The following is a 25,386-nucleotide window of genomic DNA, read 5'->3' as shown; positions in this document are numbered from 1 at the left end:
TATTCTTCTGAGCACGTACCTTCACTGGAAATCCACCACAGCACACAGAAAACTTGATGGTTATTTTGGTAAAATGGCTGTTCAATAATAAATAATCTTATGATCTGATCCACTATTAAGTTCTAAGATACCGAGGCACTGCATGAGTACAACTCAACAGTGAATAGATCCTGAAAGCAGGTAAGGCTAAACTCTGCACTTGTACACCCCATGACATTGGAGAATTTTCATAGTTACTACTGTAGTTTGCCCCTTACTTGGCACAAGAAGGACAATGAAGTGTAGTAAGAATCTGCACTATTGCCTTTTGTTCTAAAAACATCCCCCCTCAAATCCCACAAATGTTACCATTTTTATCTGCCAAGAAAAAACTCTCGACCTCACAAAATCTGGCTATAATCCTGACTAATAATGTATATCTCCTCCTGATAACTTAAATACCATGCATAGCACAACAAACAAACTATCTAAACCAAGAACTGTTGAGTCAGAAATAAAATAATCCACTAATTGTGCTTTTCTGGAAAGGATGACTGTATAATGTCCTAATCAGAAGGCTGAAATCACATTTGCATTTAGATAAAGCCCTGTTTAAGAAGAGACAAGTATAAAAGGAGACACTGAGACTATTGTGGCATTTCTCTGCATTGCATAATCATTTACATTCCTGATAATGATATTCAGATAGCAAAGCAAAGGCTGACCAAAGCCAATTAATCTTGCACTCTGCATTAGCAAGCTTGTCAATTGACCCAGTCTATAGCTGAACCCATGATGATACTGATATGACACTGCTCTCAGATGCGGTTTTTTCCCTGCTGTTGTGACTGGTTTTCAAGCAAATCCCTATGGCGCAACAGTTAGAACATGAATCCCTCCAGACTAGTTAAACAGCCACCAAAGCTGGGCTTCAGAGACTGGAATTGTTAATTAAAGGACTGCAAGAGTTACCTGAGCTGTTGCTGTTTACAGGCTCCCCCTTCCCTCTCTTCCCCCCAATACACAGGCTGGAAATGTGTTTTCTTATTACTTCAAAGTATTACATCTTTAGAAGTCTAACTTGGCAATTTATGATTCCCTATCCTAGTCAAACCTCATGATCTTTAAAGTATTGATTTTACGGAATCCTAGTAAAGTAGCACAGTAGCATTATGTCCATTTTCAGCAAAGGGTAACCAAGACAGGCCTGCATTTCACTCACTTAATTTGGCCACTTAACTGATATAAAGCTAGCCTGAAACGCTGCCTTGCCAGCTCACTGTAGTCAGGTGAGACACATACTCATTTCCACAGGGCAACAAAGATCCTAAGGTGTTGGATACCAACCACTAAGTATTATTCAGCAGAATGGAGCTGGGTTCCCACAGACTGCCTGAGCATTCTGACCACTGAACCATCTTCCGTGAGAAACATATCTTCACAATTGGGTTCTCAGCTGGGAAATGCATTGCCATTGACCATTGCCATCCCACACAAAGCCCAGCACACAAAATAGACGTTGGAGGAAAAAGAAACCAGAAATGGAGAGCTAGAACCATTTGACACTATTTTTTACTGTTTGCTCTGCGTTACTGAAGGTACCTGTGGGATCCGAAAGCTGGTACCAGTGTTTGCAGCTGGCTCCAGGGTCTTGCTCCAGATTGTCTGTTACACGAGTTGCTCACACTGCATGTTCAAGAATAAATTCCTCAAAAAAACGGCAACCCAAAACCCATACCATCTCCCTGGGTGTTAGCAGGCTGTGTTTGAATTGAATCATAACAATTGCTGAGAAGTACAGAGTGAATTTTATAAGTTAGGATTAAGCAAACAAACCCTGTAAAAAAAATTAATCAAAGAAATACAAATGCAATTGTAGCACTAGCTTAGTTTTAATTAGGAAGATGCTTTGGAATATTCCCAGCAGTACAAGTACTCATAAAACAGCAGAGAAATTGAGTGTTTTTTCAAATCTATGTGTGATTTTAGGTATCTTGGGAATTTTGTGTTGAACTTGGAACATCTTTTACAGTTATCTTATCTAAAGTGCCAAAATTATTTGTCCTCCTTGAAGTGTGCAATAACAGACTCTGCAAGAAAAATAAAATCACTAGTGAACTTACTATTAAAAATTCATGGCCAAGTTCTGTAACCTGACTCATTATGCCTTCACTGGACCTGCTTTTATTAGCATGAATAGAGATTCCAAAAGTGGTATTTGTGCAAAATGATATGGTAAAATTTTCTGCAGAGGAAAGTAATAATCAAACTGCCAAAATAAGAATGAAATTGGAAGCTTCTTGAAACCTCTTTAACCACTAAACATCTTGGTTCATGTTTTGACATCAGTCCAGGAAGACACCCAAGTGGACTGCTGCTGCTCAGAAGGATTCTCACTCTTTTGTCTTAGTATTTAGCTATATCAGTCCTCCCTTCCAGATTTCACAGGTTCCCAGCTGGTAAATATAGGAAAGGCTTATGACCCTAGGCTCTAACTTCTTAAATACACTTACAACTTATTGCAGCAGAGTGGCAGATCTTACCGGTTTCAGCAAACTGCCTTCTCTCACTATTACACTGTAATGTATTTTTTTTATTCCCTAGTAGGTCACAGGAGAGTGACTAGTGCCCTGTGTTCAAGGCCAGCACTATGGGTTCTTCTGCCCTAGGCAAACCAGCAAATGTCTGTCCCTACCAAGTCACATTCACTCAGAGCTACTGAATATTTTGCAGCCCTGGGCAATGGCCTGCCCTGTAGATATACCCCTTCTTGTCTATGGGTGAGCATGTACAATGCTGAAGTCACTTTCTAATAAACACATCTCTCCAACATGCTGGGCTTTTATTAAGATCTGCTGTTTTGATGTGATCACTTCTGACGAGCTGTGGCCTGTCTTTATTGTGGATTTTGTCCTTTTTAAATATGATCTGTAAAGTCCTATTGCATGAATGATGACAGCCAGTCTTGTTCTGTTCACTTCTATTTCTGTTCTTCTCTGCTTTATGCTTTGCTTGATGCATGAGGCAGAGAAGCAGTCTCAAATGACAGTGCAACAGCAGCACATTTTGGGGGCACAGCCCTGCAGTGTGAAGTTAGCTTTACACAATATTAGTAGAGCATATGGGGGGGTTAAGAACTGGCTAAATAACAGATCTCAAGGATCTGTTTGTTGACAAGGAATCACCATTGGTTGGACATCCTTTATGCAGTTCTATAGATCAGTATTAGGCCTAATGCTATTCAACACTATCAGCAGGTATCTCCCTGCAAATATAAAATTATAATTGTTAAAGCAAAGACTACTAGAGCTATACATAATGACAACAGGGCAATCAGAGATAATGTGGTAAATTTCTGGATAAGCTGTGTCCAAAGTTGTACTTTAATACACCTGAACATTATACAAACAACTCAGAGTGCAGGTTATACCTACACAATAGGGAACCATAACCTAGAAGGAATAGTTCTGAAAAAAGAACTAGATAGTCATGCTGAACAAGCAACTGAACATCAGCTCCCAGTGAGCTGCTGTGCAAAAACAAAAAAATTGATAGAGCAATCCCTAAATGTATAAACAAGGAAACTGAATAAAAGGAAAAAAGTAACTTTACCTCTGAAAGTAGAAGAGCTCCATTTTATTTTGTATATCAACATTTAAAAAAAAAAAAAAAAAAGGGCTGCCACTATCATAGCAATTCATCCAGCCCTCAACCTGCTACTGAAAATCCATTGTAAAGGACAAAAAGGAAAGAGCTTCACACAGTTGAACAGTCCTGGCAATCAGCATGCAGCCTAGGACCTGTAAGGCACAGATGTTCTAGCCCAACACAAGTCATCTGACTTAATGCAGACTTTCCTGGATCAGGTTTTAATACCACACTACACAGAGTCAATTTGTAAAATCTAGTTGTCCTTCTAGTCTCAAACCTTGAAAATATAGGAAGGTGCTGAACAAAGAGATCTGACCACACCTAGTAGCCTAGCATGCTCAGCAATACAAGATCCATATTTTCAGGCTGCAAGAAGCAGAGTTTTCTTACAGATCAAATGTAGATTATATTTTGTATTTGCACTAACTTTATGATCCCTTTACTGCTGATATCGTGTAAAGCAACTTTAAGGCAACTGGAAATCAGACCTATAATGTTTTTCTTAGGGTCTGAGTAAAAGCTTAAAAGATCTGTCTGGTAAAGGAAAACTGAATACAGACATAAATCAACAGGATTATAAAAAGGCACAAAAGCTCTAGGGTTTGGCCATAAAAAGACATCAAATTCTTGTCATGATGAAGACCACTTATATAAATTAACCAAAGCCACAGGACAAATGTTTTACCTTACACTCTTGTTTCATATCATGAAGCAGAGACATGCAATACATCAAACACAGCAAATAAAACATTGAGACTTTTGCAACCCAGCACCAGTGAGGAAACATGCTGCCCACACTGCGGCCAGATTACCCTGTTCTGGATAATTAATAAGTATGCTCAGACTAATTAGAATAATATTCTTTGGAGCATGCTCACTAAATGTCAAATTCAGGCAGCAATGGGAGGATAGGAATCTCCCTGGTTTAGGTGCAGTTCAAACTTCTCTACTTACTCTTCTCCAGACAGTGACTTATCCTGGCTTACAGGAAATTCTGAAAGGCACAGTCTCAAAAGAACTTTATCTTCCCAGCTGTAAACTGCTCAGTTCAACTGCTGTCAACATGAATTTTGTTCTCAGTGGCCAATCCTATAAGTTATTTAGCTTTGAGATCATGCCCGAATATGAATTGAGTTATAACTTGGTGCCACCAATTTAAAACAAAACTGCCTGTTCATTTCTTCCTTTCTTGTAAATATTGTATTTTGAAACGTTCCAGTGCTTAGTTCCAGCTTAGCAATCATGCTTCTCCCTACTACTTTATGATAATTAGTATAACAACTCTCTGGCTGGGCTTATATCACCTTCTAATACCTTTTGAATCTTCAACTTTTTGAAAAACTTCCAACTGCGCACAATACAAGCTACCACAAATTTCGTTAAATGACGGATACCCAGTTGACAGCATAAAGCATAAAAGTTCTTCTGAAGGGCGCAAACATGCTGTCTTTGGTTAATGAAAACATTAATTCTATGAACTATGGGTCACATAAGCATGGGAAGAGTACTAAGTCTTGCATAAGGTTTTGTCATGGTTCCTAACTTGATTCAGGAAGGACTGAAACTGGCTAAAGTTTATTTTACCTTTATGCTTTAAGATAAGGTCATTTTGCTCATGCAATCCAACTTTACCTATTTTTTAAATAAGGCAAGAAGATAAAAGCACATAATTCAAACAAGCAGCTATCACTTAGTGTAAAAAAGGCTCTACTTAGGAAAGTAAAAGTACAAAAATTCAACAGAAGGACAGTCATGGGAAGGTAGAATCAGAATTTTAAAAAAAGCAAAAGTCACAATGACCTACACTACTGACTAAAGATTAATAAAGTGTTGTGTCTGGTTTTTTTTAAACCAAGAATGCCCAAGGTATACCTCTTAACATTCCTTTAGCGCAAACATCATATCCAGCCTACAAGGGACTAAAACCTGCAGTATAACAGAGCTTTCGAGTATGACCTCTCATTTTACCTATCTACCACAGCACATCCTTTCCAGTCCTAACTATACACACATAATCCCTAGACTAATGACGATGGTACTTGTCCAATGCCCTAGTATCTACAGTTCATCCTGTAATTGTCCTTCCCAGTTTACATTATCCTTTACAGCAGCATCAAGAACAACTTGCTGTCTCATTATTTCAAATCCACACCTACTGAAATTTAGCATCTTCCAATCCTTTGCTCTCAATCCAAGTAATAATCTGAGCCAACACCTTCCCTGGCATAAACCATGTCTGTGGTGGAATTATGAATTTGGCCCACCACATCTTGAGCAAAATACATGTCTGTTTATGGGAGAAATGTTTATAAGCAGCAGTATTACAGAACATTTAAGTCTAGGAGTCTTTAGCCTCTTAAGGGGGATTTTAACTTGTACAGTTCACTAATCAGGGATTGTTACCATACCAACAGCTAATCATGTGGGCAGATGCCCACCATATCTTAGGAACATTTCTGAGGTCTTAAAGCCATATCTCAAGTTTTCCCAAAAACTTTACTGTCACTCTCCATGGCCTGGCCTAGCTCTAAAGAGAATCTGTTTCATAAGAAAAACAAAGGATAAGTCTGGCTAGCAACACACTTATCACAAAGAAAGACTTCCCAGTCCAGCAACTGGTTTTTGAGAAAGGACCCTTATTCCTTAAAAACCTTTGCTGGCTACAGTGGGATGCCACAAGAGAGAGCTCCTCACAAAGCCAGCTGCGGTATGAGACTTCTACATTCTTCATGCTTTGGACGGTGAAAAAGCTATACACGCCCCGTGCCCTCATTCCTTCAGGGACCATTCTCCTCTACGAATAAGATACTGTTATTTTAGAAAGTTGTAAGAAATTCTTTTGGGATGGAAAGAAAAATGTTGAAGGAACTCCATCATCCAGGAAGTTGGTACCTGGCTCCAGAAAGAGCTACTTAACAATTGATTCCAGTGCTTCATAATTTGACCCAATTAAAAGAAGGAAGTAATTAAAACTATGGCTGACAGTGATGGTAGATGTTACCTAGCGTAATATATTTAAATTGCAGGCCTACACATTGCTTGAGCACAGGACTAAATCTGTTGTTGCCTACATTAGCTCAGTCCTTATTGTTTCTCTCCTGTCCTGATTTAATACAGGCTTCCAAAAGGAAAACAGAAACTGTACACTGGAAGATGACAGTTTCATAAATTCTAAATAGTCTTTGAAAGTCTACCAATAGATCAGACTTCTAACAACATCAACAGGCTAGCACAGCTCCACCGACTTTAACAAACCTGCAGTCATTTATAGTACAGGATTCGACCTCCTGGGAGCCGACCTCCTGGGAGCCTAATTCTCCCTGCAGTGCTAAAAGGGCATCTGCACACCCCTGCACACCTTGTGTGGAAGAAGGCTGTTTGTCATCTGTTTTCATGGCAAAGTCATGGACATGATTTAGATGAGAATAGAAAGTATAAATTCAGAATTTCCATGTTAGTAATACAACTTCCCTCTTCCTCCCCCATCATTGCCTAGATTTAAATTAACATCAGTTAAAGTAGTAAGATGAAAAACCAAATATTTTCGAAAAAATTCTTACAAATTTGATAACTGTGGAGGTATCTACAATTTAAAGCCACAGTTGTCTATTGCTTAGAATAGATAACCATCTCATGATTAATAACACTGTACTACAGTATTATACATTATATTAGCAATATTGTACTGCACCTTTTCAAAACAAAAGGTAATCTTATTTGTTTCCAACCTGATACCATCTGAACCTAGGATCAGCATGTCAGCAGCAGAATCACTTTCACTTTGTCCCAGAATCTTGTAAGCAGTTTTCAAGCAAGACAGTTTTATCCATCTTCTGCAGTCTGTCCCAGAAAATTCATCCATCGTTAAATAACCCTTACCATATACAGAACTCAAGCATAAATGCAAACCAAGTATCTTTAGCCCTACTTTCCCCCAAAAAGACATAAAGAAAATAATTAAATAATAATCTTCACATAACACATCAATAGCAGAATCAAAAATAGATCCCAGATATCCTGTTGGCCAGCTTAAAAAAAAAAAATCTTACAACTGGGACATGATTTCTTCAAAACTTCATTTCCCTCCCCCTCCGTTTGGATATTTTTGTCATTGAGTCAGAATGGTATACAAGAAAAACACTCTATAGAACTCTGCAGGTCATTTGCTTTCAGAGATATAGAGCTTGCTTTTAATTGATTACACCAACACACCAACTATATCAAGTAATTTATAGCTCTGGCTGAGATGAAGTTAGGGGAAATAAATTTATGTTTTATTGTCTATATAATTAAGTTCAAACCAAAACTCTTGATCTGAGTGTCCAGCTCAGAACTCTTGCTATGATAGATTAAAACAAACATGCTGCACTTTACAGAAAGCCGGAGTTGGATCTCAATTTTAGCCCTTGGCGCTAAAGGTAAAAGCTTGCTTTTACCCTCGGCAAAGGCAGAGTTCTTAGCGTCCCAGTGCAGAGATCCATTGCAATACATCAAGACACCAGTGATCCAAATGTCCCATTGCACTATCCCTAGACCATGGATGCACAAGCAGAAAGAGACAACCCTAGTCTCTTGGATCTCTAAGAGGGAGAATATCTGAGAAAAGAAACTGTGCTCCAGAAAATTAAGTGGCTTGTGCAATGTCACACAATGAGTCAATAGCAGAGCTGAGAATAGAAACCATATCTTCTGATTCTCAAAATACCACCGTATACAAGGAATCATGCTATTGATTGTGTCTTACATAGTGATTCACAATAGCATCCCTAATTCAAAAAACTATCCTCTGAATCTTTGGAACCTATGTTTTAATTTTTTGATGTATGTCAGCTAAACCAGGTTCAATACCCTCTATATATCTGAATTTTTATTAATGGTTATTCTATCTTTCTGGTTTTGACTGAATGGCTCTGGAATAATTAAAATATTTCCTTTTTTCTAAAGTATTTGGATGTTGATACTGAATGCCACACTATTCTTTTCCCTTTGCAGTAGACAGCACATTTATCAACACCTGTCTGAGCAAATGAATGTGGCAGGATAGTTCTTCTGACTGGCAAAAGCACTTGATGGAAATGGAGCTGCCTTAGGTTTCATCCATGATTCAGATTTGTTTACATTTTGTGAAACCTCAGGAAAAGGGGGATAAAAGCTTTGGTTCAATTGAAGTCATGTTGTTAACCTCCAGTGCTAATAATTAACTCAATTATGCTGAATTAATTTGATGTAATTATTGGTGATTGTGCAAAGACAGTGGTCCAGAGAAAGTTTGAGAGACAGGAGGAACAGAAGTCTTAACAATACAAAATACCCCATAAATAGCATCTTTTTTTGCCAGAATGAGTCAAAGACACCAAATGAGTTCATTACAGTCATCTGGCTTCACTCAACCCTCCAAATTACCCCAATACCCAGACAAATAGCTGTGAAATCCAGCAAGTGAACTAGAATTAAAACATGCCCTGACGAATTTGACACAGCACTCAGCACAAGTGTCTTTCCCCATCCTATTATCTAAACAATACAGATTTAATAATATATTTAAGAGACACACAATGCTTTTCCTTTAAATGAAGACATTAATTAAAAACATTTTCTTGTTGTAGTGTTGTCAGTTGGGTGGTTTTTTGATGAACAATCTGGAGAATGCTTATGGAGTCTTTTCATTTGATCTGCAGTTTATATCTAGTATTTTCAGACTTATTCAGTTCAAAACAAACAAACCCCAACTACAAAACAAACATCTCTCTTTCTCCTTCCCCATTTAATATATCTGTGGTTTGCTTTGGAAAAATCTAACAGAAATGCATTCTTTGCTATGAAAAAAAAAGTATTTTACTGAGGCATTTTTTAATTCTCATGTACTAAAAAAGTCATTGGAGGAAAAAAATCAGATGTGATTGTCTTAAGTCTTGGGAATTGGATTAAACTAATTGAAAAATAAGAAATTCTATGTAAATTAATGCTTTAAGTACCACCAGAATTTCTACAGGACTCTCGCCTGCTCTCTCCACTCCTGGAGGAAGTGCACCTAGACTGTTACACTTTCACTTACAGTCTAGTCAGATGCCACAGACAAGGGATGCATTTACCAAACAAAAATCGCAAAAGACAGAGTACCAGATATTGCAACCAAGTCCAAGACACAAGCCTCTTACTACTCAGGCTAGAAGCTGTCAGTAGCATGCCTCTCTTCCCATTTGTGGGCCTGTGCACCTTGAGTGGACAAACTATCACGCACTGCAGTTTTGTGTATAAAGCTTGAGGTAAATCTTTCATTGCCTTGTTTCCATCAAGCTTCATTGTGTATATTGATTTAGCACCATGGGTTGTTATTTTCTGGTTGTAAAGAATTTAAAAACTAAGAGTCTGGATTACAGCATCACTATATTTAATATTTTACAGTCCTGGAGGACTGGTAATATCTAACCATGAAGAGCTGGGTGCCTTTGCCTGTCTAGCCTCAGTCTGAAATACTACTAGACTTATATTTGTCATAATGCTGTAAATATACAAGTTTCTAAGCTTCTACTGCATTTTTATTATCCTTGGTGACAAGAATAAAAATATTACCTCTAACATCACTAATTACTTCTGAGGAGAGAATCCAAGTGCTTAGCTGTAAGAAATGAATAGTATTTTTCTAATTTGATAAGTAGGTGCTGCTAGCACGCCTACAGATCACATCCGCATTGAGAGTTCTGATGATTCTCAAACACAGCTGATCTTTCACAACTCAGTTTAATTGCCATCAGGCTCTGATCAGACTCATCATTTCAAAGCAAGCTGTATTACATGCATAATTTATGCATTTGATTTTAGTAGATCATTTTCTGCCCAGTTCTGAGAGGGCACAAAAGTGTTTTCCATGGGGAAGCTGCTAACATTTTCTGAAGAACCAAACCGACTTTCCTCAAGAACAATTTTTTAGAAATATTATTTGTGAACAGACAGTACATTTTAAAGCAAATTTAGTGTGATGGATTGTTTGAAGTCTCCTACATTTATTTGGACAGCTACTGCAACTTTTGCCCCTGCCTATTTACCACATCTATTTAGTTTTAGTTTAGTGAGCTGAGAGTTATTGCTGGAAGTAGTTAAAAGAAATAAATTAATTTATGGCAACTATTTCAGTTCATGTCCAACCTAACAATCCGGAATACTGGTATTGTATCTGTATTGGAACTTGATTTGGAGGACTTCATTTTCCTACCACAGTTACTCCAGGCAAATGCCACTGAAGGCAACATTAAAGTCACTAGTCCAAATTCTTGGCTGGTGTAAATCAGCACTTTTCTAATAATTTCTGTTGAAACACAAAAACTTATGTTTGCTGGCAACCTGAATGACTGGGCTTGAGTTTTATGATTGCAGCAGAGTTTAAGTTACATATGAGTAACTAAGTTGTTCAAGGCAACTGTCTGTTATAGATGGACAACAACACTCCTGCAATGCAAGAGCCTTTTAGGAGTTAGTTCATGTTTAAAGATATTTTGAGTAAGTATTGTATATTAACATTCTAAAGGCCTGCTAGGTTACTAGAATTTAATACACTATACCAAGCATCTGAAAAATAACTATTTTTTCATATATTTCCACTGTGGTTTAAGAAAATTTTGCTAGATGTGATTCACAAATTTTATATGCCTCCTCCCAGTTTTTTTCCTTCAACTTCTTCCTGCTTAATTGGGTATGCTCTTCCTTTAACTTTACTACTATTTGTTTGGTTAGCTTAGCAGAAAAAAAGCAAAACCCAAAAATCTCATGTAGTACAGTACAAACCTACAAAATGCATCCAAAAATAACAGAGAACAAACTACTTGATTTTTGCTTATGGAGCTTACACAGAACACACTCAGAATTCTGCAGGTTGACCCAGGCGCCAGAAGAAATACTTCCAACACTAGCAAATTCAACCATCATGTAAACAGGCACAAAGAATTGAATAAAGTTGAGCCATTTTGCACCATACTGATTTTAGGCTTGGGAATTTGATAATGTTTTGAGAAGAAAAAAATCTAACGAACAACCTCTACATCAAGGCAGCATATAGTGACAGATAAGTCAATGAGAATAAAGCTGTATGGTATTTAGGACAATTCCTGCAAGTGACTTGGTTAAGCTGAGACATCCAAGGTAGCAAAGACCAGTCATTAATATTTTTTTCAATCTAAATAAGTCTAGCTGGGAAGCAATCAACAAGTTCAGCTTTGAGACCTAAAGGGGAGATAATCACAAAGGAAAGGGCAGGTGGCATGCGCTGCAACAAGCTGGAGGGAAGCATGGCTAGCAACTTTTTTAGCCAGCACAGAAGGAACAAGAGGACACGTATGTGGTCTAAGATATGCTAAAACCACTTCACACCAATCTGACCATGCAAAGGGTGTTTACATAAATGAGAAGTTCATCAGCTTTTCCCTGACACCAGCCCACGCCTCCATCTAGAACTCCCTCTTCTCACACCCCCAGCCCTGCTTTTCATTTCAGTCATCACAGACTTGATTTTCCCTTTCATGGATTTTTGCTTGAAAAAGCATCACTGCCTCAATTGTCTATTTTCAGCCTATATTTAAGAAAACCCTTTGGTTCCATTTGTAGCCACATCCTGTCTCAGCCTCCCCCTCTTTTTGTTCCTAAATATAAGGCTGATGCAATTTGATGTGACATGACAAAATAGCACATTTGCATCGGCAGAAACTTTCTCTCAACGGCAGTAATTAAAGGGAATAGATGAGACATTGCTGAAATTGGTGTTTATTTAGCCTGGAAATAAAAGGCTTAAAAAGGACCTGAGAGGGATGTTCAAGTCTGTCACGAACATGAAATTCATTGATGAGTGCCTTCTTTTACATGCTTCCTTACTGCAAAAGCAAATGGTCATTCAAACAATGTAATCAATTTAAAGAGAATAAAAAAAAAAAAAAATCAGATTTCTGCAGACCATATTCCTGACCAGTAAAAATCATTTAATGTGTTTCTTTGGATTATAAATAGTACGAAGACACTTGTCGTTACACATAAGACAGGGTCATTGAATCGCTGACTTCAGAGCACAGGCTGTCTCAAATTGTGTAGAAGAGAACTGAGATCTCATTGACTACAATGAAAATCAGGCGCTTAAATATCTTAATTTTTGAGCATCAGCAGCAGATAGGTACTCGCTTTCATCTGCAACATAGATTTTTGTTAATTGTCAAAGATAGGAATTCAGAAATAGGAGCCCAAGGCTCTGAATGCTGTGACTGCAACAGGATTCATACAACAGACAAAAAAATACATATCTACAACACTTACAAAATAATTTACTATGATTGGCTTTGCTGAATGGATACACTGCAAATACTTGACAGGATCAGATACTGTCAGCTTCCTGCACTGTATTCCGTTATGGATGACAGCAATAGAAGGCAGTGGTGGGAGGGAGAGCAACATTTGGAAGTTGAGTGTTTTTTCTTGATTTTTAGAAAGTCAGTTTATTTTACTTAATCCATGTGAAGAATTCAAGGAAAGGTCTGATGGATGTTCCATAGGCCACAGGATTTAACAGACATGTCAAGTGAAACTTCCTGTTCTCAGGAGAATCTTCCTTCTCGTTCACATGAGGCTATTCTTTAAAATCCAACTGTGACTGACACTACCACTCTGCTTAAAATTGGCAGACCACATTTTGAGCAGGCTCTTTTCCATCCTAACACAGATGGCATCAAGTATAGGGCAGGCCAGAAAAAAAATCAGTTTGCATATCATGCTTCAGTTTTTATGGGTCAGATTACCACTCAGAGCCATCAAAATGGCAACCCATATGTGATGTGTCTGCCATTGGAACTAAAGTGATACACCATCATAAGATTAACATGGTTGGTTAGAAAAAGTTTGATTAGCCGTTAATTAACCTCTGATATGTAAAAGTAAAAAGATATTTTCCTTTCCAACAAAATTTTGAATTTGACAAATCAAGAAAATAGCTTTGGTGAACCAAAAAGGAAAAGACATTATCACAACTTCATCCCTGAACAACTGTATCGGCATGGCTCTCTTGGCAGAGGATAGTTTAGCATCTATGCCAAATATTTGCTTAATAAGTGAGCCAGGTGCAGATGTGGGCTATGTAATTTGTTCTAGCTTCTTTGTTCTACAAGCCAGGAAATTGTTCCCACAGCTTTGGAGAAAAAATGGGCGTATGAAGAGCTCTTTGCCTGTTTTCACTGGTGCAAGAATATCAACTGTTTTATTGCTATGAGAGTGTCTTTAAGAAATGTGTCATTAGTAACACACATAACTATTAATTATAGAATCAGCAGAGCGCTAGCTGTGTCCTAAGGATACTAAAGGGATGCTGAAACAAGGTCAAAAACATGGCATTCTGTTTCCAGCCTCCTACCAACTTTCTGCCCCCCTGCAGCAGCCTACCAGATACAATTGCTGGATTCCATGTACTATGGGGGGTATTATCCCAGATGCTCCAGAAGCCATGCTTCTACATTTACAGGGTTTAAAGCAGTCAAGTCTGCTCCTGTGAGAAGTCTATTAAACAATAAAGCTGTATTTTAAATCTGCTGCTATATTATCATGGCACCTGAAATTCAAACAACTGTTATGCTAAATAATAGCCAGGGACACCACTCTGTGTCATTACCAGTGGGAAAATTTTTCATTCACAAGTTTTATCACCCCTCCAGCTTCTCTACATGATATTCTGGTTAAGATATTATACTGATATTTCAGGTGTTTCTTCTCAACCAAATACAATACACACAGCAACAGCAGATTCCCTCCACGATGCTGAGATTAGTAATCTAGTTGTAGTCCTGATAGAAGCACAAAAATATTGTTTCCTTTGGTATCTTCACTGGCAATTTGCCATTAGGGTTCTGCTACTGCATTTATCAGCATGGCTAGAATGGAGACAGGGGTGCTCCCAAATACAAAATGCTGTTTAGAAATGCGTCCTGCAGACATGTACAGTCATATAACAAGTCTGCATCAACTTCATTTGTACCATTTGTTTGTGATTTGGCATTTTCACCTTTTACCCATACATGAGTCAAATAGACTCCTAACGATTTCCATAAAACAAACAAACAAAAAAATCACTTACAGCATTCAGAGCAAAGGAACTTCAATTATCTTCACAGATTAGGTCTGTCGAAGTCCAACAGCAAGCAAGAGACCTGCAGAGAAAAATCAATTTTCATTATCTGTTTCTCCTCAACTTGCTACTTAAAATACCATCCATAAAGAAGTGCAGAGAAGCCTATCTATAGCAGAATTTATCAGTATGTAAGCTTTCACTTCTGCCTAACTAGTTACCTTAAACATGAATTCATGGCCTTGATATGAATAGGTTATTGCTTTCAGTAATCTACTCAGAAAACACTTTTTAATAAACATACACTACAAAAAGATGTAAGTAGGGAGAAATTCCAAAGCACTCAGTGAAACTGAACCTTCAATATTTCCTGTTAAGAGTTTCTGAAGGTAAGAAAGCTTTTAACTACTTCAAAGATCCATGGTTTCTAGTATCCAGAACTCTGGACAATGACATAATTTCAGAAATTTACATATTTGTCAGAGAGCAGAACAATGCTTTGGAAAAAGGATTTATCAACATTAGGATAGTCTGGTAGCTCCTCAGTAAAATTTAAGAAGTATTAGGCCTGGATGGTTGTTTGGCTTTCCATTCCCACTGCCATAGTGGTGCAATCTCATCTCAGAATGCTCAAGTACACTTCTGCAGGAAGAAGCAAAGGGAGTAACTTCTTGAACAATACCCTACTTGCAGTACCAACCTTCACTTTCAAAATCATTTCCAAGAAGGCTGCAGAAAACTAGGAATCACTTCCCCGAGAGTTAAAATTTTAACTGAAAACAAACAATGCACAACCAATACAAAGTAGAACATTTTTACAGCTCTAGCAGACAAATATCTGAGAATCTTCCCTTTTACAGTATTCTTTTTAGTACATTTTAATAGCATGTCACACACGGCTTCAGCATTGCACATGTTGGTGTAGTTTCTGGATGACTCTCATTTGGCCCGTAACAGGGGCCACCCGCCTGTCTAATCTTTTGGTGATCTGCACGAGCTGACTCTTTTCCACCTGTCTGTCTAATTTTTGGTGATCTGCATGAGCTTACTCATGCCTCAACAAAAAACTGCTTTTGACCCATCAGACAATTGACTCCATACAAGGAACCCCTGCTTTATCAAATACTTGACTGTACAGTGAGTAAAGGAAATCAACTAATTCTCTAAAGTCAACAGTAATTCCTTTATTTAGAACTTGATCATAAGTTTGTTGAAGTCAAGAGAATGGATTGCTCTGACTATCCAAAGACATCTGGATCAGATCTTACCTCAGATGATCTGGTACTTCACAGAAATTTTCAAAAGCCACTTGAAACAAGAGTCCTAGAAGATAACAGTGACAGAAGAATCTGAACTCATCTATTATGCCTCCCTTTGAAAGATGCAAGCCTTTGAAAAATCGAAGGCAAAATTCTGAACTACACTTACAAACATGTGGATCAAAGATAACTGTTGTCATGGGTGATTTTTTTTTTCCAAGTATTAAGAGTATCATAACTCGGTGACACATCATGGTTGACAACAGCTTGGGATGTTCAATTTTTGACATCTAATTTAGGCACTCATAATTGCCCTCTGAAGGAACATAATTACATTGGGAACATGGGTTCCAAGAATTAAGCATTCAAAAATCACACTTTGGTTACATTCATAGGAGATGCTTTGTTTGCAGCTAAGGCCTATGCATCCTTTCTTGCAAGACATCTGAGGCAAAGCCTTTGTCATCCATTCACACAATTAACACTGCCATCCAGATTCTCATCAATCTGCATCTTGAGCATCCAGTGCACTTTTCTTTGGATTCAGTGTTGTCCTACTATTGTTCATCTATGCTATAAAATGTTTTCCTAATCGATTGCTTCAAAGAGAAGACTAACATAGATGCATTCACTTACTGCTTCTGCCTTTTATTACACAAACAGAAGTTACTTACTTTCATTTCCAAGTTACTGATAGCATATTCTCTCCTTACTCATCTCTAACACAGAGATGTGGAATTTTGCCTCTAATTAGCCTATAATAATAACTTCCACCAGTTACTCATTTTATTTTTAATGTAACTACTATCTCAAAGCTCTCTTCCATGCTGTTCCCATGCTACCAAGGAGTGCTCTGCAAACATCCACTAACCCACTTCTGTGTTCCACTTCGAACAGTTCCTTAAACTTACTCCTTGTCCTGATGCCTCACAAATTTTAAGGCCCAATTGTTACACCTAAAAGGACTAAATGTTTCCCTTTTGCTGGAATAATCATCTGAAACAGATTATGCCAAGATAAAAACACCTGGTAAGATTGCATGAAGCTAGGTCTTGTCATATCAAGATGCACACAGGTAAACTTCCCATAGAAGGTGATGTAAAACAAGGACCTAGAAGAACAGATTCAACTTTAACTAAAAGCCAATCTGGAGTTCACTGAAGCTTTCTAGCTTTGGTACAGGAAGTGAATGCTGAGAGCTGCCTTATAATATTATTTTCATCCATCATCTGAATTTTCTTTTCTGAATAGCACATAGGACCTCTGATATCTACCTTGAATCAGTCCTGCAGAAAACACCTATTATTTAGCATTGTTAATTAACATTTTGTAGATATACCTGCAGTTAGTTAGCCCACTAGGACATTTACAAAGCCCTTTCAGAAGCACATTGTCCTCTGCTATTAACATGTAGCCAATATAATAGCCAAAGAGCAAAGCAATTAACTTCTCCATAGGCTGAAATTCAAACCAGCAATTACTTCTATAATTCACTTAGCAGAGCATCAGGCACCTTTGCTCAGAAAGCTTTCCAAATCTACTCAAAATACACCCAGTTGAGCTTTGAGAACACAAAATAGTATCAGTTGCTATATTTCATTGTTTAGTGATAACCATTGCTTAAGGTCTAACTTGAATTTCTACTTTGGAAATAGAAGAGTCCTTTTAAAGAAAAGTTAGCTCATGTCAAACTTGAGGTTCCTTTACACTGCCGTAAGTGTACAAAGAAGCACTGATGTAAATGTGAATTACATTCTTGGTACATTTACTAGCTGGTATAAGTTAGTTAAAGCTAATAATCTCCAACTTGCTGTGCTATTTTTACCAACTAAAAGCCCAGTGTCTTCTCTTGCTCTTAGAATACAAAGCCAATCTGCACACTTTTATGCATTGTATTGATGATAGTATTTCTGGATGTTCAAACACCACCAGTAAACAGCTGCAGCCTGGAAAAATGTTTGTATGGTAGTGTTTATTTTAGAATATAGCCTTTAAAAAAAAAATTAAAAAAATCAAGTTCTAGTGTGCCCCTAAAACATGTTTGAGAAAACATGGGCTTGCTTTCCATTTGTAAGTGCAGACATACTTCCAAGCAAAACTTGGAGCCCATGTTCATTCCTGTCTATGACTGAACAAAAGTATTGCTGTTCAATTTCTTATGTATCATGTATCAGACTTGTTTGCCATATCCGAAAGGAATAGAAAAACACTATATGTAAAGTCTTTACACTTTAATAAACAGTGATTAAGTATAATCTACTAAATGTAAACAGGTATAAATATGCCATTTCTAAGACACCGGAAATTACTTATCAGAAAGTTTAAAATAAAAAGTGATGGGTAAGAGAGAGGAGCAGGATTATCCACGTATCTCTGCTGCAGTATAAAAATATGAAGCTATGATCCAAAGGCCAATGAAATCAATGAAAATTGATAGGGGCAGGAACAGAGTTCAGAAATCAGAAACGAAATGGAATTTAGGTACCTTCATCTTTATACCTTGGGTTTCCCTGGAAATTCCAACTTTGCAGACCCAGAACAAAATCAAAATCATTCTTTGTATTTTGTTCTTCAATTTTTGTGTTTGTCTTTATGTAAATTTGCTTCAGTGGGCAGACAAAAATTGAAGCCATATACATATTTTTAAAAAGGGTTGCCATTGTTTGTTAGCCGAACAATGAATTCCATTAACTTGCAACATACCACTGTCTCTGTATATCACAACTCTACTTCCTGCTGTTAGAACAGGATCAGAAGCAGAATCAACTGACATTCTCATTTCTTTCTTGCACAGTGAGCACTGGTCAGCTTTTGTTGAAAGAAACATTTCCATAATAATCGGACAAGACTTCTCCCTCATTTGTTTGCAATGAAAGAGTTAAATATCCATGACCCAAATATGGAGACCCATTTTAAACTTGCTGAAAATTGCTTTTTAATCCTAGCTCTCGAGGATTTCCTTTGAAACCATCTGCCATGCACGCTGAGTAGTCTTTTCCTGTATATATACAGGATTACTATAACATGGATTCTTTTGTGTAACTTAATACATTTCAGCATATTAAAAAAATTAGTTGAAATTTCCATTCTTTTCTGATTTCAACTGTATACCATGAAAATGACTGTAAAAGTCAAAATCAGTGATAAATTAATAGCAAAACTGACACCCATATTTATCTTATTTATTGCAGTATTTACATCGCAATTCTAATATATTTAGTCAGTCTAACACTGGATAGGATTTAAGCAAATAGTTATGAGTCATTTAACTAATATAACTTATGCACATGCTTAAAATTAACCTCAAGCATTTTCCTGGATAGGAATGGATTTAAACATGTGCTTTCTGAACTAGAACATAGTTTGAAGACTGGAAGACACAATTAACATCATCATAATTAGAGATCAGAAGAGATTTCCAAATATTATTTCAAATCTATTGTTCAGCTTTTTCTGTTTTCTTGCTATGAACCTTTATGCAGTTGTATTTTTATAGTACAAATACTGAGGAGAAGCAGTAAGTCACATTCATAAACAAACTGAATCTTAAAAATGGCACATGTAACCATATATATTTTAGCAATCATCCAAAACATAAAACAAAGAAAATATATTGCTTCCTATCAGAATAATCACAGCCAGAGCAATTGAAACAGCAAACATTCAGCAAGACAGATTTATAATCAATTTATAGAATCATCCTACAAAGTAAAAAAAAAAAAAATCAAAACCCCAACACAATTATTGAGCATTTTCAATGTGGAATACTTTTAAAAGATGGTGATTTGCTTGCAAACATTCTGAGAAAAGAAAATAAGGAAAATTATTTGCATAGTTTTAATCATGTAAGGTGACACTAACATTTCAGAAGACAGACAGGCCATAGCCTGTGAACTTCTTTGTTTCACATAAACACACTTGAGAGCAACATAGCTGCACATGGGCTTCATGCTAGCAGCCCTCAGAGTCCTCATTCATATTATTCTGTTTCACAGTCAGTCACCTAATATCTAATAAAAGTGAATGGCAATACAAAATCCCACACCAAAACATCCCCCTCCTAACCGAAGATAGAATTCCACACCCTTTGATGCATTTTCCCTGGAAAGGAGCAGTGTTAGATATGATTAATATACAGGACAGATCTACACATGCAGATGTTGGAAGAATGTGGAGAGAAGAAAAAAACCAAGCAAATAATTTTGTTTCAGCAATAACAGATGTTGGAGCATCATCCTGTAGACATGTTACTTTTAATACAAAACTGCTCATAAAGCAAGTGAGGGGGTGAGGACAAAATCAATGCCCAATTACCCAGTTATTTCAGAATTTCCATTTTAATGAGCTTCCTGTATGATTTTGTCCTTTTAATTTTCCTTCTCTAATAACCATATCAAATTAGTTTTGTCTTAAACATCAGTGAAAAGAAATTCAGCTGTCTGAAAAAAATCATAAGACAGCTGGTAGCAGGTTCTTAAGAACAACATGTTACACTGTCATTTACTTCTGTATGAACCAAGAGCAATTCACAAGATCCTATGGCACTACTTGGGATTAGACTTGAGTGACTGAGAACAGCTTCATGTCCTGATACATCTGCTAATATGGCAAATGGATACTAAAAGACTAACAGTGCTATAGCATTTGCAGATATATCAGTGCTGAAAAAAACAACCAAATGCATAATAAATAGATTAAAACCACCTTTCTCTGGCTAAGGGAGAGATTAACTGAAGCCTGGTCTGCATTCCAGCTGGGGAATAACCTGCCTTCCTGCTAGATTGCATTTCCCACTCACATTATCAATATAGCACCATAGTTTCTTCCCACTTCCTTAAACTTGGTCAGTGATGTTGAGGAGCTGGAGAGACAGCAGGGATGTAAGCAGTGCCAGTGCTGTGGCTAGAGAGTATAAAACGCAACTGATACACGCTTAGCTTTCACCAAATCTGTCTCTTCACATACACTACAACCCCTGCCCGCCCACCGCCCCCCACAATCCAGAAATAAATACATGCACAAACCTATATAGTGAAATACACTGACAAGGCTTGCAGGCAAGGGTGGTAGAAGCACGGCATGTGAAGGCTAAGCAAGCACTTCATTGATAACATCCAAGCCCTCTACTAAATAACAGAAACCTAAGTAATGTCCAACTACTTATCAGAAGCAATTCAGAAAAGCTTACATGAGATAGATGTGAAGATTCTGATACTGCATAGATCCTCTAGGATCTGGTGAGCAGCATAGCATCATACTGCAAAGATAAGGCTTAGTGCATGTTGGAACAAGAGAACCATCTCTTCTTCATCATACACATTGGTATATAAAGCTGCAACAGTGGCTTCTGAATTGCCGTGTCATCTCAGATACAGTTTCTCTTTAGACTGCACCCCCTTCTTTTTGATGCCAGACTGCTACTATGTCACCCCAGAGTCTCATTTACAGACTATTTACTTCCCACGTCCCTTTACAGTGAATTAAATTGAATAACATTAAGACTATATGGCGAAAGAAAAGTTACCAGCAGCCTTTAAGATGCCTGGAATTCAGACTGATACATTGAAGAGTGCCATCACAGTGGTAGCAGGCACAAGGCACATATACAGCCATAGGCACAAGAGATTTATACAACCACTACAAACAACTGTTGTACTTTTTGAGAGGCCTGTATCTCTTGGATGACATTCTCCCATTGTAAGTATTTCTAGAATAAATTTGCTTAGCTGTGTATAACATGGCACCTCATTAGTCCTATGTGAAATCCGTAGGTAATTAGCATCCCAAAAGGAGCTAAAGCTACCCCATACGTCTTCATCCACATGTGTAAATCTGCAGGTTTTCAGTAACTGCCATGTAAAAGATGTATTTCAAAACAAACAAAATCCTCACCAAAAAAGTAAAGACAAACCCCCAACAGCCATAACCGTTTACAAAACAGCTTTCTTACAACTGACTGGTCCACTAATACCACAGAAATTAGTGACGTGTAACTAATTGATACAAGTCTCCTGAGGGGAGTATTGCTGCTGGTTATCTTGATATGAGAAATTTAGTCCAGAAGTATAAATTGGATGGACAGCTGAAAACCTTTAGTTCTCCTAGTAGGAAAGGAATTGATCTTGTAAAGAAAGCCCTTAAAGGGATATTATCATGTCAAAAAGCAGGATTAGGAAAAACATCAATGGTCTTAAAACAACTGAGAAAACACAGAAAACTTTGTTTCTATCAGTAATGCTAATTAATTCTTTCCACCTTCACACAAAAGGTGAAAAATTGAAGACATCAATTTTTAATGTTTCTCCTAATTAAACTTACATATGATTATGAAACCGTCTGCTACAAAAGTCCATGTTCTTCAATTAGTGATTTCATTTTTGCATCTAGTACTTTTACTTATCAATTCCCCTTCCACCGAGTCCAAGAAAAACAAAAGTATTCAGATATTCACAGACCTGTAGATGATTTTCTTCACATTTCTGACAAAATGTTGTATCAGACTTTTCCTGATTAGTTTTACTGCCTACTCCTATACAGATTACTCAATTGCATAAGCAAGACAAGTACTCCATTCATTAAAATCATTTTTTGATAAACAAAATAACAACAGTTAATATGTACGTTACATGTGAGGTGTGCATTATTGCTCCCCAATGCACATAACACAAGATTTATTTTCTTTAAAAACATCTGATTTCAAGTAAATCATTATGTGAAGCAACAGCATAACTAACAAATTCCCAAACTCTACCTTACATGGAGTATTGCTTCATCTTCATGATTTGGGTAAAACAAGTTAAAGTTTCTTGGACTTCATAAAGAGGGCACTGCAATATATTGAGAGAAAAGACAACAGATGTTATAGCCAAAATAGCTCATGCTGTATCTGCTACTATGTTCTGCTGCTAAGACTGAACGTTGACAGGGGGTCTCCTGAGGCTATCAGGAAATCAAACACCCAAAGCTAGCTGATCATTCGGGTGGAAAAATATCAGCAAGAGCTCTTAAACTAACAAAATTCTCCATGTACAACATAATGATCGTTGTCTATCTAACCAAAGAAACAGACCTTCCAGTCACCTGAATGAGTACACCAGGTTACATGTAAATTAAGATTATTTCCTAACCCTTTATCTTTCTTAGCTACTAGGTTTGAATCAAGACAGCAATTGAATTGCATGACATGTAAACTCGATGCTGAATTAAGCAAATGTGCTTACCCAACATAAAACTGAGAGGTGTAAATTATGAGATTACTGTCAGAGATTTGTCCTGACAATAAACCTCCTGATCATTACCTCTGTGCCTGACATTACACTCACCATATTTAAGAACATCATAAACAAGTAATTGTGCACATGGTCACCCTGTGCAAATTAAATAATCCACTAATATCAGAGGTATGCTGCAGAAAAGTTAATCAAAAGCACCCAGCAGCAACAGCAGTCCAAAGAATGTATCCAAACTATAATAGACTGCATAGGACCAGAACCACATAGGTTTTATTATCATGATACATTAATCAGTTTCCTTGAAAGTCTTGCCTGTACGAAGTATTTTACATTACACTGGTTGAGAATCTCTGCTATCCCTAGAGGCCATGGTTGCCCAGATCCTCAGCTAGGGTAATTTGGAGCAACTCTACTCAACTTCTGGCTTGGTATTATTTTTATCTAGTTTTTACTTCAGAAACAGTGAATCACATAGAAGAACAAGGTAACTAAACATGTGATGTGTTTAAACAAGCAGCAAATGGTGATGCAACTCTTGGAAAATATATAAATGTACTGTCACATGCAGATTAAAATCACACTGGTTTTTGCCTGGAGAAATTGGTTTCTGTTATTTCATTAACAATACTGCAGAAAAAAACACAGTAAAGGTAAAAAGGTTCTGGCTTTACATTTATTGTTGGTTACCTGAGATTAGTTATTTGAAATTCCACAGATCCTTTAATAACACCATAATATTTAATGTAACTTAATATCTCTACATATTAAATACTCTCCTGCAACAGATAGGAGCGCAAAGCATCAAAAGGTATGTAAACCTATGGTAAAAATAACCATTGTAAGTTAATAACTTGGGCAGGTGGTTCACCAGCTCTGACAAACACAGCAGGCTCAGACAGGTAGCATTAGTACAAACACCCATTGAACAATCTGACAGAAGTTAAATAAATCACATGGAAAATAGAGCATTGAATGGCTCCATACACCACACTGCACAAAAACCTTTAAACTATTTCCATGATAACACAGTTAAAGAACCTTGCTTCTAAAAAAGACCCAAGACAAAAAAAAAAAACAGCATAGAGGTCAGTTTGAAAGAAGCCATGCCATCTTACATGAACTAAGCAAGGATTTGGCTTCACACAGTCCATTTCAAATAAACATTACCGAAGTCTACTATCAGATATATGGATATAATTCTGGATTCAATATGAAATTTGTTTTTCACATCTGTGATGATCTAATAAAGCATGCAGGCTTTGAGTTGCACCAATTCTAACAAATCTTCTATGTAAACTTAAGTTTAATTAGCATTACATTATCCCAGTTTACCAGGATCACACTCTGAAGACAATGCTGGAGTGAAACGTTGTCATGAACCAGGCTGCAAGTTTGTTGTTTCCTCTTAGTTTCCAGATGTCTTGGTCTTGTACGTATTCCTATCTGGACTGTGAGTGTATGACAAAGAAATACAGTAATATTGGCAAGACCACAGGGAATAATCACTACTCTGTACCTCAGAGAAAAACTGTTTAAGTTGCATTCTCAAAATTGCCCTGCTGTAACAGATAGGTGTGCTGCTGCAAAGACCGCAATTAAAAAAATTACTGTTTAAGTGTTTCCATAACAGATTAGGTTTTTTTGATACTGAATGCATCTGATCTATTACAACACTCAAGGAACTATGACATGGTGAAGGATTTATGAGCTATTATGCTAGACAAAATTAGTCATTGCATGAAAAAGCACTGAGCAGCTATCCAAACTGGAAATAAAGGCAGGGGGTGGGGGAAAGAGAGGAATCAGGATCAGGTTGGACTTTGTGCTATCATTATAAAGCTAGAGCAAACAAAACTGACTGGTATTTACAGATACATCACCACCTGCAAGAACTTAACAACCTAAAGGTTTAATCTACCCAGGACTTCACTGAGTCATACCTATAGAATATTGGGTCAAAATACAGCTAATCTGACATAGCAAATTATTGCAAGCACTGTTTCAGTGTAATCGAATGCAGGACAAGAAATAATCATGACCATTAGCCATGATGTTGCAGACAAAACTCTTAGCAAGAGGCATAGAATCAATTCAGATCAACTCAATTGCTTTGTTCAATTTGTTGTCACTAGAATCAATGACAGAACAAAAGGCTAACTGTGGGACAACCAGAGCA

General features: G+C 37.2%; 1 protein-coding gene across 22 annotated transcripts in view; it reads right to left on the bottom strand.

The window, feature by feature from the left end:
* Positions 1-25,386, bottom strand: part of LYRM9 (LYR motif containing 9) — a 47,346-nt gene that overhangs the window by 14,854 nt on the left and 7,106 nt on the right. For 4 of the 22 annotated variants that reach the window (XR_011326019.1, XM_069790865.1, XM_069790866.1 and 1 more), the window contains 5 exons: positions 24,543-24,658; positions 22,730-22,805; positions 21,167-21,235; positions 15,988-16,042; positions 14,729-14,801 (listed from right to left, as the gene is read on the bottom strand). The gene's annotated coding sequence lies outside the window, so the exon portion shown is untranslated. Of the gene's footprint in view, positions 1-7,404; positions 7,471-14,728; positions 14,802-15,987; positions 16,043-21,166; positions 21,236-22,729; positions 22,806-24,542; positions 24,659-25,386 lie in introns of those variants that run through there. The other 18 variants (XM_069790847.1, XM_069790851.1, XM_069790849.1 and 15 more) reach the window with 10 other exon arrangements.

The sequence above is a fragment of the Haliaeetus albicilla genome, chromosome 9 (genome assembly GCF_947461875.1).
Source record: "Haliaeetus albicilla chromosome 9, bHalAlb1.1, whole genome shotgun sequence".
NCBI classification, from domain to species: Eukaryota; Metazoa; Chordata; class Aves; order Accipitriformes; family Accipitridae; genus Haliaeetus; species Haliaeetus albicilla.
Note: the sequence above shows the minus strand (reverse complement) of the source record. Positions and strands in the feature narration are given on the sequence as shown.